The 18,490-nt window shown below is 41.7% G+C and overlaps 1 protein-coding gene across 4 annotated transcripts in view; it reads left to right on the top strand.

Annotated features, from left to right (window-relative positions):
• The window catches only part of Trim13 (tripartite motif containing 13), a 72,288-nt gene that overhangs the window by 44,863 nt on the left and 8,935 nt on the right, over positions 1-18,490 (top strand). The window contains exons 1-2 of one of the 4 annotated variants that reach the window (XM_008824965.3): positions 13,245-13,382; positions 13,791-13,885. The exons of 1 other annotated variant lie outside the window; for it this stretch is intronic. The gene's annotated coding sequence lies outside the window, so the exon portion shown is untranslated. Of the gene's footprint in view, positions 1-13,244; positions 13,383-13,790; positions 13,886-18,490 lie in introns of those variants that run through there. 2 more of the 4 variants (XM_029559574.1, XM_017796078.2) reach the window with 2 other exon arrangements.

Genomic DNA, 18,490 nt, shown 5'->3' with positions numbered 1-18,490 from the left:
CACATCTGCCTCCTTCACAATTGCCAGACTGATGGTTTCAAACTGTAAGTCAAATTATATACTCACTGATGTCCCCTTCTGATGTCCCCACTACTGACGAAGCCTGCCAGTAGTGACAGGATGACAGGGCCATAGACACAGCTCTACATGGTCTAGTAGCTTGAAGAGTTCCTTAATCTTTGAGGGGAGCTTCCACTCAAGTAGCTCTGGATCCTTGGCTTAGATGCAGAAAAGAACTACGAAGTTAGCTAGTATCAGGTGGAGCTAGAGTTTATTGAAAGATTTTTTTGTTTCTTTGTTGGTTTATTTTTTGAGACAGAGTCTCCCCATAGCCACAGTTGGTCTGGAACTCACTATGGAGACCAGGCTGGCCTCGATCTCATAGAGATCTGCCTGCCTCTGCGTCATGAGTGCTATGATTAAAGGTGAGCACCACTACTCCCAGCTAGAAAGATATTTTTTAAAGATTTATTTTTATATTACACGTGTGTTTTGCTAGCATATATGTATGTGCACCATATACAGGGCCTGCTGAGGCCAAAAGAGGGATGAGCCCGTTGGAACCGAGTTATAGACAGTTGTTAGCCACCATGTATTTGGGTGCTGAAAACAGAACCCATTTCCTCTGCAACAGCAACCAGTGCTCTTAACTGCTAATCCATCTCTCCAGCCTCCTTAGAAGACATTTTTAATATAGATTATAAACATGAGAGTTAAGAGGAAGAGACCTTAGGAGAGTAAGATATGCCCAAGCATGGGTGCTCTTTTCACTGAGAATCATACTTGATTTTCTTTACCATATGTATCTTCAGAGGGTTGTGAGGAACTTGAATGACCCCAGGATGATTCCTAAGGGTTATAACTGATAAGGTAAAGCTGGATCACAGTGATACAGCAGAGTGGGGTATCCATGGTACATAAAATCTTAGGCCTTTGAGATGGCTAAGCAGGTAAAGTCATGTGTCACATAAGCCTGACAACCTGAATTCCCCATGTAAAAGTAGAAGGCAAGAACTGATTCCATTCAGGCTTTAAGCTGAGTCATGGCTATTTTAATGTAAAATACCTTTATATAAAGTCATGTGTCACATAAGCCTGACAACCTGAATTCCCCATGTAAAAGTAGAAGGCAAGAACTGATTCCATTCAGGCTTTAAGCTGAGTCATGGCTATTTTAATGTAAAATACCTTTATATAAAGGAATATTATCTTCGTGTCAGCAACCCTCACAGCAAACATTAATTGTGCTGGAATTCTTGCTTCTGGAATTCTTCTGGAATTCCTGTTGGAGAGGTTTCCACTAGACTCTGGGAAAAGTGCTCCTTTCCCTTCCCATGTTCCTGTAATTTTCCCTGTGTTTCTAACCTGCCTCATTTTCCGGGACTTTCTATATAGGATTTGGTTCCTGTTCTTGAGTGTGAGCTCATTTTTAATTCCTTCATACAGCAGATGTTTAATGGGGGCTAACTTTGCTGGGTACTCATCTGGACACTGGCATACTGTTCCTGCAGAGTTTACATTCTAGTGGAAGATTATAATCAGAGTCAATGGTGTGTCATTTAGAAGTTTCCTCCAAAGAAGATAATGAAGCAGGATGGAGGCCAGGCAAGTGGGGGCCTCAGTTTTAACAGGATGACAGGAAAGCCTTTTCAAGAAAGTAACATTTGAGCAGAAACCTGAAGGGGAGGGAGTATATTCTTGTGGAAGAACATTCTGGACAGCAAGTGGAAAGGTCCTAAAGAAGCCTGACATATTTGAGGACAGCAAGGAGACAGGGTAGCTAGCACAGACAGAGGATGACAGGGGAGCAAGCCTAAGTTGGGGAGGTCTTGGCATGGCTAGGGAGAGGGTAAACCAGGAAGGTGCTTACAATCCAGACCTTGACCCCCATCACCAGGGACTTGGACTTTGAGCTGGAGGGAAGAGGGAGGAATCTGGGCAGAGCCACTGTGAAGGAAGGCAGGTGTGGCTGCAAGGAGGCAGGCTCAGCATCCAAGTCAGGAGCAGGAGTGCTCATTGTGGCCTGAGTGGCACTGGTGGAGGAAGAGAGAAGGGTTCCAGTGTGGCCTCAGTCAGCAGGGAGGAGCCAAAATCCCCAGGATGCAGTCCAACTCTAGAGCCCTTGTTCTTAGCCACTCAGGGTAGAGAAGAGTAAGGAGCAAGGCTGTTGCAGCCCCATAAGCTTCCTGCCTTTGAACAGAAAAGACAGACGGAAGAAAAATAATTTCCTAGATGCAATAACATTTGGAAGGAAAAGACAAAAATCTCCCAAACCTGTAATATATAATAGTGTAGAGGTGTGTGATTTGTTTTCATAGAGAATGGTTAAGGGAGTGCTTTTAGAATTAAAATGAAAAAAAATTACATAGGCTGTATGCTTTCAGGGAGACCAACCAGTTTAGAAGATTAAAACTACACTTATCTACATGTAGGCAATACAAGCATACACATAAAATAAAAGTAATAAATAAAATATTTAAAAAATTTCAAACTGTTACCACATTAGAACAAGGAATTTTGGGTGACCTAAATCTGGATTGTCAGGCTATATTTGGCTCCAGAATAAACTATGTCTTATCCCCTTTGAGATGAAAGTTGTTGGTTTTTCTCCATTGAGGGTTCATAAGGTAGAGTGTGCTCAAGGAAGATACCCAACATGGGAACATGTGGCCTCCATATTCACATTCACGCATGTATACACATGCACACACACACACACACACACACACACACACAAGCTAAGGCAATATCCTCCCACACCTGACCTTGAAAGGTCATAGGGACTGTCCTTGATACTAATTTAAATAGAATTTTACAGAACTTGGTCTCAGAAGGTCTGCCGTGGGGACCTGGGAATAGATACTTTAAAATAAATTCCTGTAAGTTTAGTATCACTGGGTTGGAAAATAACAAAAATAAATAAACATGGCCACAGAAACTCCTGTGAGTGATTTTAAGAAGAAGTAAATACATTTTAAATAAAGAAAAAACTTAAAATTTAAATAAATAAATTTTAGGAAGAAATAAATCCCTATTGAGATTTTAGGAAGAAAAGGCCTTCCTGTAACTTCATGGTGGGGCCCCAACCATAGCCTGGGCTTTTCATGCTCTCTTGGCACTTGCCAGCTATGCATATCTCCTCAGGAAAATCTGGGCCCACAGAGAGAGGCCACTGCCAAATTATAAGGTAGAGAAGGAGGGTAAAGAAGATCTTGTCTTCCATTCTCAATGTTTTTCAAAGAAGTTTTAAAAAAATATTTTATTTAATTTTTTGTTTTTATTTTATGTGTATTGCATGTATTGTGTGCATGTATGCAAGCACACCTATGTTGTACAATGCCTATAGAAGACAGAAGAGGCTGTCGGATCCCCTGGAACTGGAGTTACAGACAGTTGTTAACCACAGCAAAAGAGGAACCTCAGCTATAGGCTTCAGATGCTGTCTGTTGACACTCAGCCTTTCCTTGGTAGAAACCAGGGTTTTGTTAATACATTCCAAAAGGTTTTATCTGTTTGTCCCAGGATGTTAGGTCAGAAAGAGTTGAGCAAGGCATAGCTATTTAGGAGACTAAAGATAAACTAATTAGGCTCTGGACCTGCCACTTTCTAATCAGTTAATCAATCTTGCAAGAGGTTCAGTTGAAGGTGCAATTTCTTTCTGGGAGCTTTTGTTCACAATATTGAGGCAGGTTTTCTGACATGAACCTAGAGCTCACCCATTAAACTAGACTAGGTAGCCAACTTGCTCTAAGACCCCCTCCCCCCTGCCTTTCTGCCTCCTGAGTGCTGAGATTATAGGTTGGTTGACACATAACTGCCTGGCACTTCTGTGGGTGCTGGGTATTAAACTCCAGTTCTCATGTGTGGACAGCAAGTGCTTTGAGTCAGGGTCTCTTACTGAACCCAGAGCTTGTCTATTTGACCAGACTGGCTGCCCAGCAAGCTGTAGGGATCCTCTTGTCTCAGCCTCCACAGCACTGGGATTATAGGCACACACTACTATGCCCAGCTGTTTTATGCTGGTGCTGGGGACTGAACAGGCCCTTATGCTTGTGGGAAAAGCACTTTATTGCTTGAGGCATCTCCCCAGACTCCTGCTTTCACCTTTATCTTTTTGAAAGTTCATCATAGTTTATGAGGCATGTGTGGGGGTCCTCCTTATATAGCCCATACTAGCCTGAGATTCTCTATTCCTGTGCCTCGCTGGCCTAATTAATTTGGATTATAGGTCACCATTGTGTGCGGCTGCCCTTGTCTTTGGAAAATCATTTATACTTTCCAACTTTCTCTTAGTTGCGCCATGGATGTTAAGAAATGCCTGTTGTTGAAAGAAAGCGAGTACACGAAATTGTCAGAAAAAAGTGATGGGGAAATATGGGAGGTGTTGGAGGGGAGAGAGTGGGTGTGGATTTGATCAAAACACCTTCTATGCATGTATGAAATTCTCAATAACGTTTCTTTTAAAAGTTAAAAAGAAAATGCTTGTTCTTATCCCATACGTGTGCCTCAGAGATGGTGAAATGACCATAGGAAGGCTATGAGGAAGCTATGGTCATCAGTGAGATTTTCAAGACAAGGGTGACTGTCTGGGCTGGGTCAGAGTGGGTGGTCTCCATTTCTGACCTTTGCAGTCACTGGGGACACTGTTCCAGTGCAACCTTGGAGAAGCTGGCATTTCCACATCCCTGTTGTTTAACATCTGTTGCTCTGTCCATTTCCTCTTTCCCCACCATGCTCCCAGGAAGAGCCATTCTTTTTTCTGACTGTTGTCTTTATTTTCTTAATCCTCATTCATTCCTCATTCAGGTAGAATAAAGACTGACCCTGTGCCTTTGGGTAAGTCAGCATTCTAAGCCTCAGTTTCCTCACTGTGATTGCTTATGCAAAAACAGCATCTACTCTGATCCATAGCCACAGCGAACACTTCATGTTAGCCTCACTTTCCCATACCCACTTCTAGTTATAGACATGAATTTTTCTTTCTCTGAAGCTATCAGTTAGGTTACCTAACTGGAAGAGTCTATAGTTATTTTTCAGGGCTTGATTTGCTTTTTTTTTCATTTTAAAATTTTTGCTAAAAAATTGAGATGTATCCACATATTCATAGGGTACCATGTGATGCTTTGATAGATGTACACATTGTGTAGTGTTCACATCAGGGTGGTGGCAGGAGTCAGCATCTCTCCTGGCTTTTGGGGAGTATACATTGCATCATTGTTATGTGTAGTTACTTGCTATGCAGTACAGCTCCGTTTGCTCTTGTCAACATCCAGGACTATACTCAGCTCTTGAAATTCTTGTTCTTTTCCTATGTTTATGCCATTTTTTCCTGTTTTTTTCCTCCATGGTTCCACGAATATCACGTCTAGTATGCCTTTCCATCGATGTGTTTCACAGGTGTGCTTTTTGACTGCACAGTCACTTTAAAAAAGGACTTGTATGATTGGCCACTCTAGAGCTTACCTTTTTCCTTTACATACACCTTACCACTTAGTGATTTAGTGTATTCATTGACTTATTCAGGCATTGAAAAGCATCATTTTAAACTGGGCATGGTGGTGTATGTATATAATCCCAACACTTGGGAGATAGAGTCAGGAGGATCAGTAGTTCAAGGCTAGCCTTAGGTACACAGTGAATTCAAGCCCAGCCTGGGCTACACAGGACCCTGCCACAAAACAAAACCTAACACTATCATTTTGAGTACTGGAAAGATGCAGAAGTGACTAACATCTTAAATAGGTAAGTTGCTGTGTTCAGTTTTTTTTTTTAATTTAATTTTTAATTTTATGTGTATGTGTGTATTGCCTGCATGTAGGTAAGTGCACCCATGCCATGCAATGCTTGTGGAGGACAGAAGAGGCTGTCAGATCCCCTAGAACTGGAGTTACAGACAGTTGTTAGCTGCCATGTGGGTGCTGGGATTCAAACCTGGATCTTCTGCAAGAACAGTCAGTGTTCTTAACAGCTGAGCCATCTCTCCAGCCCCTATGCTCAGTTTTTTAATGAGAACTCTCTTATCAACTAATTCAGGAACTGATCCTTTTTTTTTTTTTCAAGAAAAGCTTATTTAGTACACTGCAAGGGGCAACAGACTGGGCAGTAATCAGGGCACCACCAGCAATCATCCTTCATTTTAAGGAACGTATTATGTTGTAAAGTGAAGACTACTGAAATATCTTTGTAAACTACAAGAGTTGTCCAACCATGAGTACGGTAAACCTTGCATTACAAACAAATGGCAGAAAAAAATTGTAATTACATTTTATTTTGTGTATCGGGTATGTAGGTACCCACATGCCATGGCACATGTGTAGAGGTCAGAGGGCAATTTTCAGGAGTGTGTTCTCTCCTTTTATCAGGTAGGACCCAGGAATTGAACTCAGGTCATCAGGCTTAGTGAAGTACATTACCCACTGAGCCATATCATAGCCCAATATCTTGCTTTAAAAAAATTTTTTTACACTTATTTATGTGTAGGTTTTGCCTGCTTGTATGTATATACACTATGTGCATGTCTGGTACCCACAGAGGTCAGAAGTGAGCATGGGATCCCCTAGAACTGGAGTTACAGACTATTGTAAGCTGCCACATGGGTGCTAGGAACCAAACCAGCACCAGTGCTCTTAACTACTGAACCATCTCTCCAGTCCCACCCCAATACCTTATTTTAGTAAAATAAAATGAAATGCCTATTTCAAGTGAATTAAAATTCCAACATTGCCATTTTGGGTGATCTCAACAGATAATTTTCAGAAGTTTGACATACATCAATAACCTTTGAAACTGAGATCTTTATTTCCTTAAAACATTCATGAAATAACTGAGGTAGGAGCTGGAATAGAGGATGAAAATCAGACAATCTCTCTCCTTCTGGAGACAAGCATTACTCAAACAATTACATTAATATAACAAGCTGAAGTGTGCACCATGGAAGAATACAGGACAGTGTGACAGGGGAAAGAAGGAGAGGGAGGAGAAGAGAAAGACCAAGAGAAATGAGAACTGGCTAAGCCAGGTATTTTGTTGCCACAGCTGTAACCCCAGCATTCAGGAGGCCAAGGCAGGAGGGTTGTGAGTTCAAGGCCAGTGTATGGGCTACAATTTGAAACCATATCTCAAAAACTCAAGAGAAAAAAAAGAAAAACACTAAAAAAATGTCTGTTGGATTTTGTAACAGATCCGTGACCTTCATGAATGCCTAAAATATGCGGCTATTGCACAACAATCTCGTGCATCTTCATAATTGTGCCTTTTGTCTGGCTGGGAAGGGTATGGGTCCCTTTAGAGCCATCCCCAGCTTTTGGAGATCTAGCTGCATGCTAGCACATCTGCATGGTGCTGTGAACACGACCATGATAAGGTAAACACATTTTGACAAGGCATTTATTGCTAAATGCTTTGAAATCAGAGAAACTCAACTGGACTCAATGTTTAAAAAAATAAGGGGGCTGGAGAGATGGCTAAGTGGTTAAGGGCACTTGCTGCTCTTGCAGAGGACCTGGGCTTGGGTCCCAGCACCCATGTCAGGTGACTCAACAACAGCCTGTAACTCTACCTATAACTCTAAAAAAAAATAAATATTTTAAAATGAAGCATGTATTTCTTATGTAATGCTCTTGTAGATTTTTGATAAATCCACATCATTAGAAACCAAGTTCTATGAGTTGTACTGCTGACCTTATAATAGCATATGTTTAATATACAAGAATCATCTACCAAAAACTGCAAGACCTTTACCCATATTGCACCCTTATTTATAGACCACACAGTCTAAAAATATCCCATTGAACAGATGAAAATAGGTTTCTGAACTAAAACAAGATTGTCATCATAAAATCATTTTCAAGATAAGTCAAGCACAATGATTAATGAACTAAGTAAAAATTCAAAATAAATAATATATAAATTAAGTTCCCAATTACAAATATCCAATTATTAATTATTCTTTACTTGAATCAATCATTTATTAAAGGCTTTTGTAAAGTCATTCTTTATGAAAAATATACATATGTGTGAGTTAAAATTTTATCATAATTGATTATAATTAATTGCTGTTAAAATATCAAAAGGTAATACATTCAGAAATACAGGTGATGATTTTTAAACTTCTAGTGAAGCATACTCTAAAATGTATCTAAATAATATATTAACATATTATTTGTATATATAGCTAAGGTCATTATAGCAAGATTAATTACCCAGATATTAGACATAAAAATGTAGACATAATCCACATAATCTTTTGGAAGAGCTTAGGGGACTATTTGCTATGATTCTACATTATGTTTTACAAGCTGGGAAACTTCACAGTATTGCTTAACATATTTACTATACTTTTGCATACATTACTGCATTAAAAATCTATAATTTGCGGGGCCAGAGAGATGACTCAGTGGTTAAGAGCACTGACTGCTCTTGCAGAGGACCTGGATTTGAATCTCAGCACCCACATGGTGGCTAACAACTGTCCCTAATTCCAGTTCCAGGGAATCCGACACCCTCTTCTGTCCTCCACGGGCACTGTACTTACAGACATGCAGGCAATGCACTTACACACATAAAATAAAAATAATATATATATTTTAAAAATCTATACTTTCAGTAACAAATCTCTGATGTATTGAAGAGAGTTCTTTCTTAAATCTTGGACCTTGTTATAGTCTGTCTTAAAGCTGCTCTTATTGGCATTATTTTGTACCATCCCATTCCCTGCAGAATGAAGTTCAGTTCTTTATTGCAACACACAAACCATCCCAGAACGTGGCCTCAGACTTTTTTTCCAAAGCAGGCTACACCCTGAGCTTGAGCTGTTCCTCACCTCCACCATTCTTCCTCTTCACATTTAGCATTTAAAGGTTCAGCTTGGCTTCCCCCTCCTGACCCAACCTGCCAGCCTCTTCCCTGGACTATGTAACTCCTCTGGCCTTGTCTTTACTTACTCTTAGATGTTCACTGTCAGACAGTAACACATAGGACTTGTGTCTTCAACAAAATGGGGAAGTCCTTGCTTGTACTTTTGGTGCCTACCACAATTCTGAGAATGATACAATTTGAGTATAAAATTACAAACACCAGAGTATTACCTTAACTACCTTATTTTGCTTTATTCTTGTTACTTTCCGTTTATAAAAAGAGCCTAACTCAAGGGCTTACGAAAGTACCCTCATGGTCTGACAAATGTTGCCGTCAGCTCTGTTTGCTGTTATTCCTCACTCTGCATCTGAAATAGATGATGTCTAAAACTGTCTTCAAATCAGGCACGAATACCCTGTAATGTCACTTCTCCCTTTCATGTTAAATTTTATGTGTGCGTGTTTCTTTGATTAAAAACATTTTTCTAGACTGGATCTCTTGTAGTCCAGGTGGCCTCAAACTCTATATAGCTGAAGCTGGCCTTGAATTCCTGATCCTCTGGCTTCTACTACCAAGTGCTGGGATTACAGGTGTGAGTTATCACACTCAGTTTTGTGATAAATGTACTTTTAAAGGTAGAGTTTTTCCTTTTAATGGAGTATCTTGAATGTTCAACCAGTTTCTCTAAAAATACAGAGCTTTTCAAAGTCCAGAGAAGCCTTCCTTTCATTGAATATGGTTTTTCCCTTTCTTCTTTTTGCCCAGGCACAAGTGAAAGGGTAGAGAAGGACATGTTTCCAAAGGCCACCTTGGGCTAGGTGTAGAAAAGCAATATTAGGCAGAGCCAGTTAGGTCTGAGTTAAGACTGTTGTGCTTCAGTGCCACTTTCAATTTTATTTATTTTTATTTTATGAGTGTTTGCTTGCATGTATGTAAGTGCTCCATGTGCATGCAGTGCTGGCAGAAGCCAGAAGAGGATGTTAGAGCCCCTGGAACCAGAGTGATGGATGGTTGTTAGCTTCCATGTCTGTCCTTTGGAAGAGCATTAAGTGCTCTTAACTGCTGAGCCAACTCTCCAGCCCCTTGAATACCACTTTCGAATCCTAGGGGTGGATGTAATCCCAAACAAGTGGGTTTTTCTCCTGTGTAACATTTTTAGCCAGTTATTAAGCACTTACTAAATGTCAGACACAATGTTGGTTGCTTTATCTATTACCTAATGATCACAGCCAAATTATGAGATTAGTGATACATTTTTAAAGAGAAAATCTAAGGCATACAAGATACCAAAGAACTTGAACAGCTAGTGTCAGAACTAATTTGGATACAGATCTGATTTACATGTGGCTAAACAGAGGTAACAGATAACTAAGAATGTGTTTCAATCCAAAAACACAAAATCATAACTAACTCAAAGCATTGTAAATTTTTTGCTTTTGTTTTGTGACTAAATTGCATGTTCTTGCATGAACTATACAGATGACATCAGATGGTAGTATGGAAAAGTTGGACCTGCCCAGTAGGCCCTTCTCACACCATCCAGTGTCAGGGCCTTTTGTGAAGGAATTCTCACTGGGGAATCATGGGCTTGCTGCGTAACTTTGACTGTTCAGTGACACAGTATCTGGGGAGGCTCACCAGCACTCCTCATCCACACATTCTTCCAGATACCATGGTTAGATGCATCGCACTCTGATGATACACATTTCAGTGTGCACTAAATTCTGTATTGTTCCTTTTGTTATCTGATCACATATCTTGGAGGAAGGGGAAAAGAGCTAAGATTTTATGTTTGTCAGGGCCCAGGACAAAAAATGCCACCACGAAATTAACCAACACAGTAATAATACTTATGTAGCCGGGCGTGGTGTCGTACACCTTTAGTCCCAGCACTCGGGTGGCAGAGGCAGGCAGCTCTCTGTGAGATTGAGGCTGGTTTCGTCTGCATAGCAAGTTCCAGGCCAGATGTGGCTACAGGGAGACCCTGTCTCAAAAAGGAAAAAGAAAAAACAAAAACAAAAAACAAATGTGTGTTATATATTAGAACCTGAACTCTTCAAAAAATGCTTATCACAAAATACTACATTTGGTAGACTTACTGCTGTGAATTTTTTATACTTTATTATTTTTATTTTATGTGTATGAGTGTATTGCTTGCATATATGTTAAATGCACCCATGTCATGCAATGCCCCAAGCAGTCAGAGAGAGCATCAGATTCCCCTGGCACTTGAATTACAGACTGTTGTTAGCCTGCCATGTGGGTGCTGGGAATTGAACCCATGCCTTCTTCAAGAGTAGCCAGTGCTCTTAACTGATGAGCCATCTCTCCAGCCTCATGTGATGTGAATTTTAAGCTTCAGCTGTTAGTTTATGTGAACACAGTCAACAGAAGGACATTCCAATGTCACAAGAATTTGGACAGTCTGTGTTAGCTGTGCTAAGATTTAGTAACATCTGTGTACTGTGGCCTTCCAAGAAGAATGAAGTTGTGTGTGTAGGTTTTAATGAGGCTGTGGCTCTTTTTAGGTACACATCATATGGCAGTTCACTTGTTTTGAGTCTTAGGACCATGGGAGGAGGCAGCTACAGTTTTTCTATACTTGAATTTAACCTACTCTATTCTTTAGTTGTTCATTTTTTTTGTTTATTGTTTGAGACAGGGTCTCACTATGTAGGCCTAGCTGGTCTGGAACTTGCTGTGTAGATCAGGCTGGCCTCAAATTCACAGAGATCTGCCTGTCTCTCTCCCCCAAGTGCTGTGATTTAAAGTGTAAAGGTGTGCTTCACCACACCTAGCCATGTTTTTTCATTTTTATTTTTATTGTTTTTAATTATATGTAAATGTGTCTGTGTGGGGTATATGAATCTGAGTGCAGGTGCCCACAAGTGTAGGGGCTCATGGACGGTCAGATGGCCTAGAACTGAAGTTACAGGCCTGTGAGCCACCCAACATGGGTGCTGGAACTGAATTTGGGTTCTCTTCAAGAGCAGTGAGGACTACTAACTGCTGGAGCCATCTCTCCAGCCTTTATTTTTGAGACAGCGTCTCATATAGCCTAGACTGGCTTTGAATTAGCTTGTAGCCCAGGATGGCCTTGAACTCCTGGTCCTCCTCAATGCTAGGATTACAGGCATGAGCTGCCACACCAGGTCTTAGCAGTTAATTTTAACATCCTAGGGTTGAGTGTTTTATATTTAGTTGGGCAGTCTATTAACTAGTGTGCACCATCAACCAGATCCAATTGCATAAACATTTAGTTAGTTATATTAAAGACAATTTGTGGCTTTCTGATAATTTTCACTCTTATCATTTTGCTATTAGGGTATTAGATGCTTCTGTAAACCTGTTTAGTTTTAGTAACACCAATTTAGTAGGGGTATGGGCTGCAGTTTTCATTTCCTCTGAACGTGCATGCAACCTGCCTAGCCTCTGCTCTGCCTCTTGTTTTCCACCTTGGAGAAAACCTGTTCATTTGAAGGATAAGGCTCATAATTTCCACTCCATAGTGTTCTTATGAGGACTAAATGACAGACATTATAGGAATTATTCTACAAAGTGTTACCTTGCTGCAGCCCGTACAGCGGAAGTGAAGAAGGGTTTTTCATTGGCTTGGGAATGCCATTTTTCTAAAATAACATTTCCGCCTTTCGCAAGTGGGAGTGAAGGCGCTCCTCCAAAATACTCTGTGATCCTGCATTGCTTTCAGGTTTTGGAATAGGAGCTCTATCTTCAACCTTTTCTTTGTACCACAAAAGGTACAGGAGGTGGACACCAGAAAAGTCAGGACAGCGATTGAACAGGTGTTTGGATGATTTAGATGCAATTTTAAAGTCACCTTTTGCCTCCAAACGAACAGCAATAGTGCTTTTCTCCTACAATATAATTTTAAGTGGCTGATGTTCTACCTAACAGTTTCAAGGCAATAAGCGCGACACCCCCAGGCTGATCTTCCAGGTCCATAACGCTGTTTCCCAAGCTGGGCAGGAGGTCTTCAGAAGTGGATGAAGTGGTGTGAAGGGTTGGGCTTTTTTTTTTGTTCCTAAAAATGCAACGAACAAAAAAAAAAGTACAACAATCCAAACCCAACCATCTCATTGCGCGTAAACCGTAGAACTTCCCGCGTGGCTTCTCTCAGACCCGCGGCGACTCGGACATCCGACAGTCCCCTAGAAAGGAGAAGCGGGTGGCGGGGCACGGCCATGAGACGATGGTGGAGCTCGGGCTTGGGTAGGGGCGGGCTGGGCTAGCGGGCAGCAGGGGGACAGGCCGGGGGAGCGCGGCACGGGAAGGGCGGGCAGAGGGAGGGCGAGCCCGGGAAGCGCGGGCACGGGAGAGGTGCACAGGGGGAGGGCGAGTCGGGGAAGCGCGGGCGGAGGGCGTGGTCGCTGGCTGCGCAAGTCCATTTTGCTGCGCTACACCGCGCTGGGCTGCGGCCGGCCAGGGTCCTCTCGATTCCTGGGAGGAGCAGCTGAGTGCTGGCGGCCGGTCCTCTCGGGAAAGAAGCCCGCGGGCCTGCAGCGAAGGTGAGCTGGCCGGCACCCCCAGGGTCTGCGCGGGCGGAGGGCTGAGGAGCCTGCTCGGAGTTCCCAACACCGGGCGGAAGCCACGGCGGCCGGGCGGGTGCGGGGCGGCCAGTCGCGGGCCTAGTGTGCGCTGTGGAAAGCCTGTGCCCTACAGACAGGAAAAGAAAAGGCGAGTAGGAACCCGGTTGGCGCACAACCGCCACGGCCGGGCCTTCAGGCCCGGGGGCTGCGGCCGCCTGCGGAGGGCGCCCTGGCCGGGAACCGGTGGGGTACAAAGAGCTCCTGGCTGGCGTTAGGTCTTTACCAGCTGGCTTTTTTGTTTGTTTGTTTTCCATTTGTGGGAAAGACTGAAAAACATCGAGGGTCAAGAGTACAGATGAGTGCATAAACACCCTTCTTTCTCTACAGCACGCTCTAGTTTGACAGAACGTAGGGAAAAAACCAAAACTGCTTTTCCCAGCGAAATAGTAACGCTGCTGAAAACCTGCTTGACGGGGTCAGAGGTAAAGTACTATTTTCTCTGTGTTTTCATATTTTATGAAAAGGCACCCAATTTTATTAGTAGTAGAATTTTTTCCAGATTGAACTGTTAGCATATATATGTTCTCATTCACCTCCTTCATTGATAGATGCTCTTTGTTCTTTCCACGTTCTTTCAGAACTCAGAGAAACAGAAGCCATGCTCGACATTTTTCTGCGGCAGTTATTTTACATATTCATAAAATTTATATTGTGAAGGAAGAACGGCTTCAGCAACATTTCTTATTATAGTTTGTCTCTCTCTGAATTATTTGGCTGCTGGGGCTTGTAGAACAGGACTTGAGCGTTCTGTGACTCTAGAGCTCTTAATATGCTAGGCATTTTAAAAGCAGAATTTCATTTATATAGGTATTCCTTCTAGTACAGCTTGATGGAGCTATTGATTGGTTATACTTCTTTCATTGCTACAAGATACAGTTTTTGTTTTAAAATTAATATTTTTGGGGGCTGGAGAGATGTCTCAGTGGTTAAGAACACTGCTCTTGCAGTGGACCCGGGTTCGAGTCCCAGCACCCACATGGCGGCTACGAACCGTCCTTAATTCCAGTTCCAGGGAAATCCAAAGCCCTCTTCTGACCTCCGCAGCATTGTACGACATGGGTGCACCCACATACATGCAGGCAATACACTCATACACATAAAATAAAAATAAAATATTTACAAAAAATTAATATTTTGGGGGGTGCTGGAGAATAACCCAGAACACCTTGGGGTATGCTAGTCAACTTCTCTATCATAGAATTACACCCATGTTGTAGTGCACATAACTGTCAACTTGACATTGCCTAGAATCACCTGAAAAATGTCTCAGTTGAGTATTTGTCTTTATCAATTTGGTCTGTGGGCTTGTCTGTAAGGGACTGTCTTATTGACGGAGGGCCTAGCCCACTGTGGGCAGTACCATCCCTAGGCAGGTGGTACCATCCTGGGCTGTCTAAGAAAGCTCTCAGCAAGAGCCTGCAAGGGAGCCAGAGCACTGTGGGCAAGTGGCATCCTCTGTGGTTTCTGCTGTTCTTCCTTTGCTGTGAGATCCATGATCAAAGGTAATGCTCTGAAGAATAGTAAGCAGTCCTGCTTTCAGGCTCCTTTCTTGAGTTCCTGCCTGCCTTCAGCAATGGACCTGCCAAAAGTAGGGTGAAGTAAACCCTTTTCCTCTCTTAAATTGCTTTTGGTTGGTGTTTTATCAAAGCAACAGAAAAGTAACTAGAACAACTCCCAACCCCAGAAGATAAATTTCTTCAGGCTCTCCTATCCTTCCTTTCCTTAATACTTCCCTTATTTATGTTTATCTGTTGTCACCAGCTGACTTAACTATTCTCCTGTATGTCCTTCTATGGCATCTTTGCATTCCATGTACTTATTTTTTGGGTGGTACTGGAGATTGGATCCAGGGCCTTGCACATGCTAGGCAAGTGCTTTAGCACAGAACTGCATCCCCAGGCCCATTCTATGCATGTATGATAGGGTATCTGACCTTCCTCCTTGTTGTAGCTTGGGTTCAGCTGAGTTTGCAGCTGGTATTCTTTATATTTGCTTTGGCTTCCTTTGAAATCATTGTTCAATAGAGTTCAACTCTCCAGGGCCCTGTTCTCTTAATACACTCATCCTTTAATAGAACACCTTATATGTATATTTATACTTTTCACAGTATTTGTATATGCATGCAATTAAAGTTCATATTAATACAGTTAGTGCTTTATGAAATTCTTACCATTGTTTTATTTTTTCAGTAATATGAGGAATTACTCTAAATCCTCATTTTATGAAAGATGAAACTGTAAAATTCATAGAAATTTAGAAGAGCTTTTTAGAAGAGTCTCTGAGTAAACGTCTTCATTTTATGAATAGATACTGAATTCTCCCCCAGCCCCCTTTTGGTCCTGGGGATTTGACTCTACCTTCGGCATGCTAAGGATGTGCTCTACCACTGAGCTGTACTCCCAGCTTCTTTTTTTTTTTGTTTGGTCTTTTTTGAGACAGAGTCTCTCTATAGCCTGTAGCCCCAGAGGCTGGCCTTGAACTCACAGAGATCCACTAGCCTCTGCCTCCCCAGTGCTGGGATTAAAGGTGTGTACCACCACATCCAGCCTCCAGCTCCTATTCTTTTTTAAAAAATATTTTATTTATTATTTTTATTTATGTGTATGAGTGTATTGCCTGCATGTAGGTAAGTGCACCCGTATTGTGCAATGTCCACAGGTGACAGAAGAGGCTGTCGGATCCCCTGGAACTGGAGTTATGGACAGTTGTTAGCTGCCATGTGGGTGCTGGGATTCGAACCCAGGTCTTCTGCAAGAACAACCAGTGTTCTTAACCACTGAGCCATCTCTCCAGACCCTCCACCTCCTATTCTTGACTCAACTTTCTCAACAAGGTTAAGTCCTAGAACTTGGAAAACTCAAGGGTATGTGCTTTGGTGGTGGAGGGACAAGGAGAGGTGGGCTCTGTGTTTTTACTTATCAAGTTAAGGGCTTAGTTGCATGGTTTTAAGCCCAATATTCCTATTAATTTTTCTTTTTTTTTTTAAAAAAAATTAATTTTTAAACTAAAAAATTTTGTGTATGAATATTTTGCCTGCACTTATGTAAGTGCACCCATGTTGTGCAAAACCCACAGAGGTCAGAAGAGAGCATTGGAGCCCCTGGAACTGGAGTTGCAGACAGTTGTTAGCCATCATATGGGTGCTGGAAGAAGACAGTGCTCTTAACTGCTGAACCATCTTTCCAGCAACCTCCCCCTTCCCCCCAGTATTACTATTTCTAACTTTTTTTTATCCGTTTGTTCTCAAGATACACACACACACACACACACACACACACATCACACACACATATAAATACATAGATGCATACCAATGTTAACTGTTTTAAATTTTAAACCCAGGCAATTATCCTAACAAATGTGATTTTGTTCTTCATTTACTAAGCTCCATAAAGGTACAGTGGGGCCAGCACTCGGGAGGCAGAGGCAGGGGGAATCTCCGTGAGTTCAAGGCCAGCCTGGTCTACATAGTAAGTTCCAGGACAGCTGGGGCTACAGAGAGACCCTGTCTCAAAAAGACCAAAAAACAAAACAAAACAAAGTATGGTGGTGCTGTAAGGTAAGAAACTACATGGAGAGGTAGGGCATTTATACATGACTAATCGATTAGATTTCATAGACTGGCATATTGCTGTGTGTGTGTACTCCATGCATATGTATGTTTGCAACACAAATACATCCTTTTTAGAGAGGAAACTTGACAGCCTTTTTAAAGAATTTTAAGGGGTTAGGGATTTAGCTCAGTGGTAGAGCTCTTACCTAGCAAGCCCAAGGCCCTGGGTTTGGTCCTCAGCTCTGGGGGAAAAAAAAAAAGATTTTACAAAATGATCTTACTCGCATCAGGCGTAGTGGTGCATGCCTTTAATACCGGCACTCGGGAGGCAGAAGCAGGTAGATCTTTGTGAGTTCAAGGCCAGCCTGGTCTCATAGTGAGTTCCAGGTCAGCTAGGGCTACAGGAAAAAAAATAATAATAATAAAAAACTTACAGAACTATCTCCTAAGTTCCTCTGACCTCTACAGATGTGCAACACACAATAAATAAATTTCTTAAAAATGGGCCTACTCCTTGAATCCAGCATTACCTCTAAGGGAATTATCTAAGGAAATAATCAGAGAATCAGAGCTGTAAATTAAAACTTTTTTCTATGAGGTGTTCACTTAACCATTTACAATGCCAAAAATAAAATCCAGATAAGCAATAAGAAACATATCCCCATAATGGGCTGTCATGTATTCAAAGAATATGTAATTATAGGAGTAATGTATGTTAAGTAAAAAGGGTGCATAGCAGAATTATATTGTGCTTCAGTTTTGTTAAAATATGTGCACAAATACACATGCACATACACATGAGACTGGAAGAAACATCAAAATTATATTACTGGTGATTGTTTGTTGATGTGATTATGGGTGACTTTTTTCTGTATGTCTTTTTGAATTTTCTATAATAAGCACAAATTGCTTTTATAAGTTAGGAAAGCACAAAAGCTAATTGCGTGGATAACCTCTCTACCTTCAGTATGTTAGTGCAGCCTGCCTTGCCTTTGGGAGTTCCTGCTGCTCCTCCACATCACAGGAGAGTGTTGAAGTTTTTATCACTATCCCAAGAAAAGATCAAAATTTGAAATATGGCTTCTAGGGAATGTATTCCTTTGTAAAGTAAAAAGAAAAAGTTAAGCTGAATTGTGGTAAATGGATGCTTTGATTGTTAACTATAGGTGCAGTGTTGTACAGCAGATCTCTAAAACGTATTTGTATATCCTTTTTCTAAACAAACCACTTATCAGCTGAGCATGTGGTATATGCATGTCTGTAATTCAAGCACTTGGGAAGTAGATGCAGGGGGATCAGGAGTTCAGAGTCATTCTTAGCTACACAGTGAGCCGGAGGTCAGCCTGAGTTACATGAGACCTGTGAAAAGGCAAAAAAAAAAAAAAAAAAAAAAAAAGCCATTTTTTTTTTTGGGGGGGGGGGGGGGTTTTTTTAGACAGGGGTCCCCCTGCACCCCCCCCTGCCTCTGCGGGGA

This window comes from Nannospalax galili, unplaced genomic scaffold (assembly GCF_000622305.1).
Source record: "Nannospalax galili isolate Female #2095 unplaced genomic scaffold, S.galili_v1.0 scaffold488, whole genome shotgun sequence".
NCBI lineage: Eukaryota > Metazoa > Chordata > Mammalia > Rodentia > Spalacidae > Nannospalax > Nannospalax galili.
The sequence above is the reverse complement of the archived record's forward strand: the minus strand, read 5'-3'. Positions and strand labels throughout refer to the sequence as shown.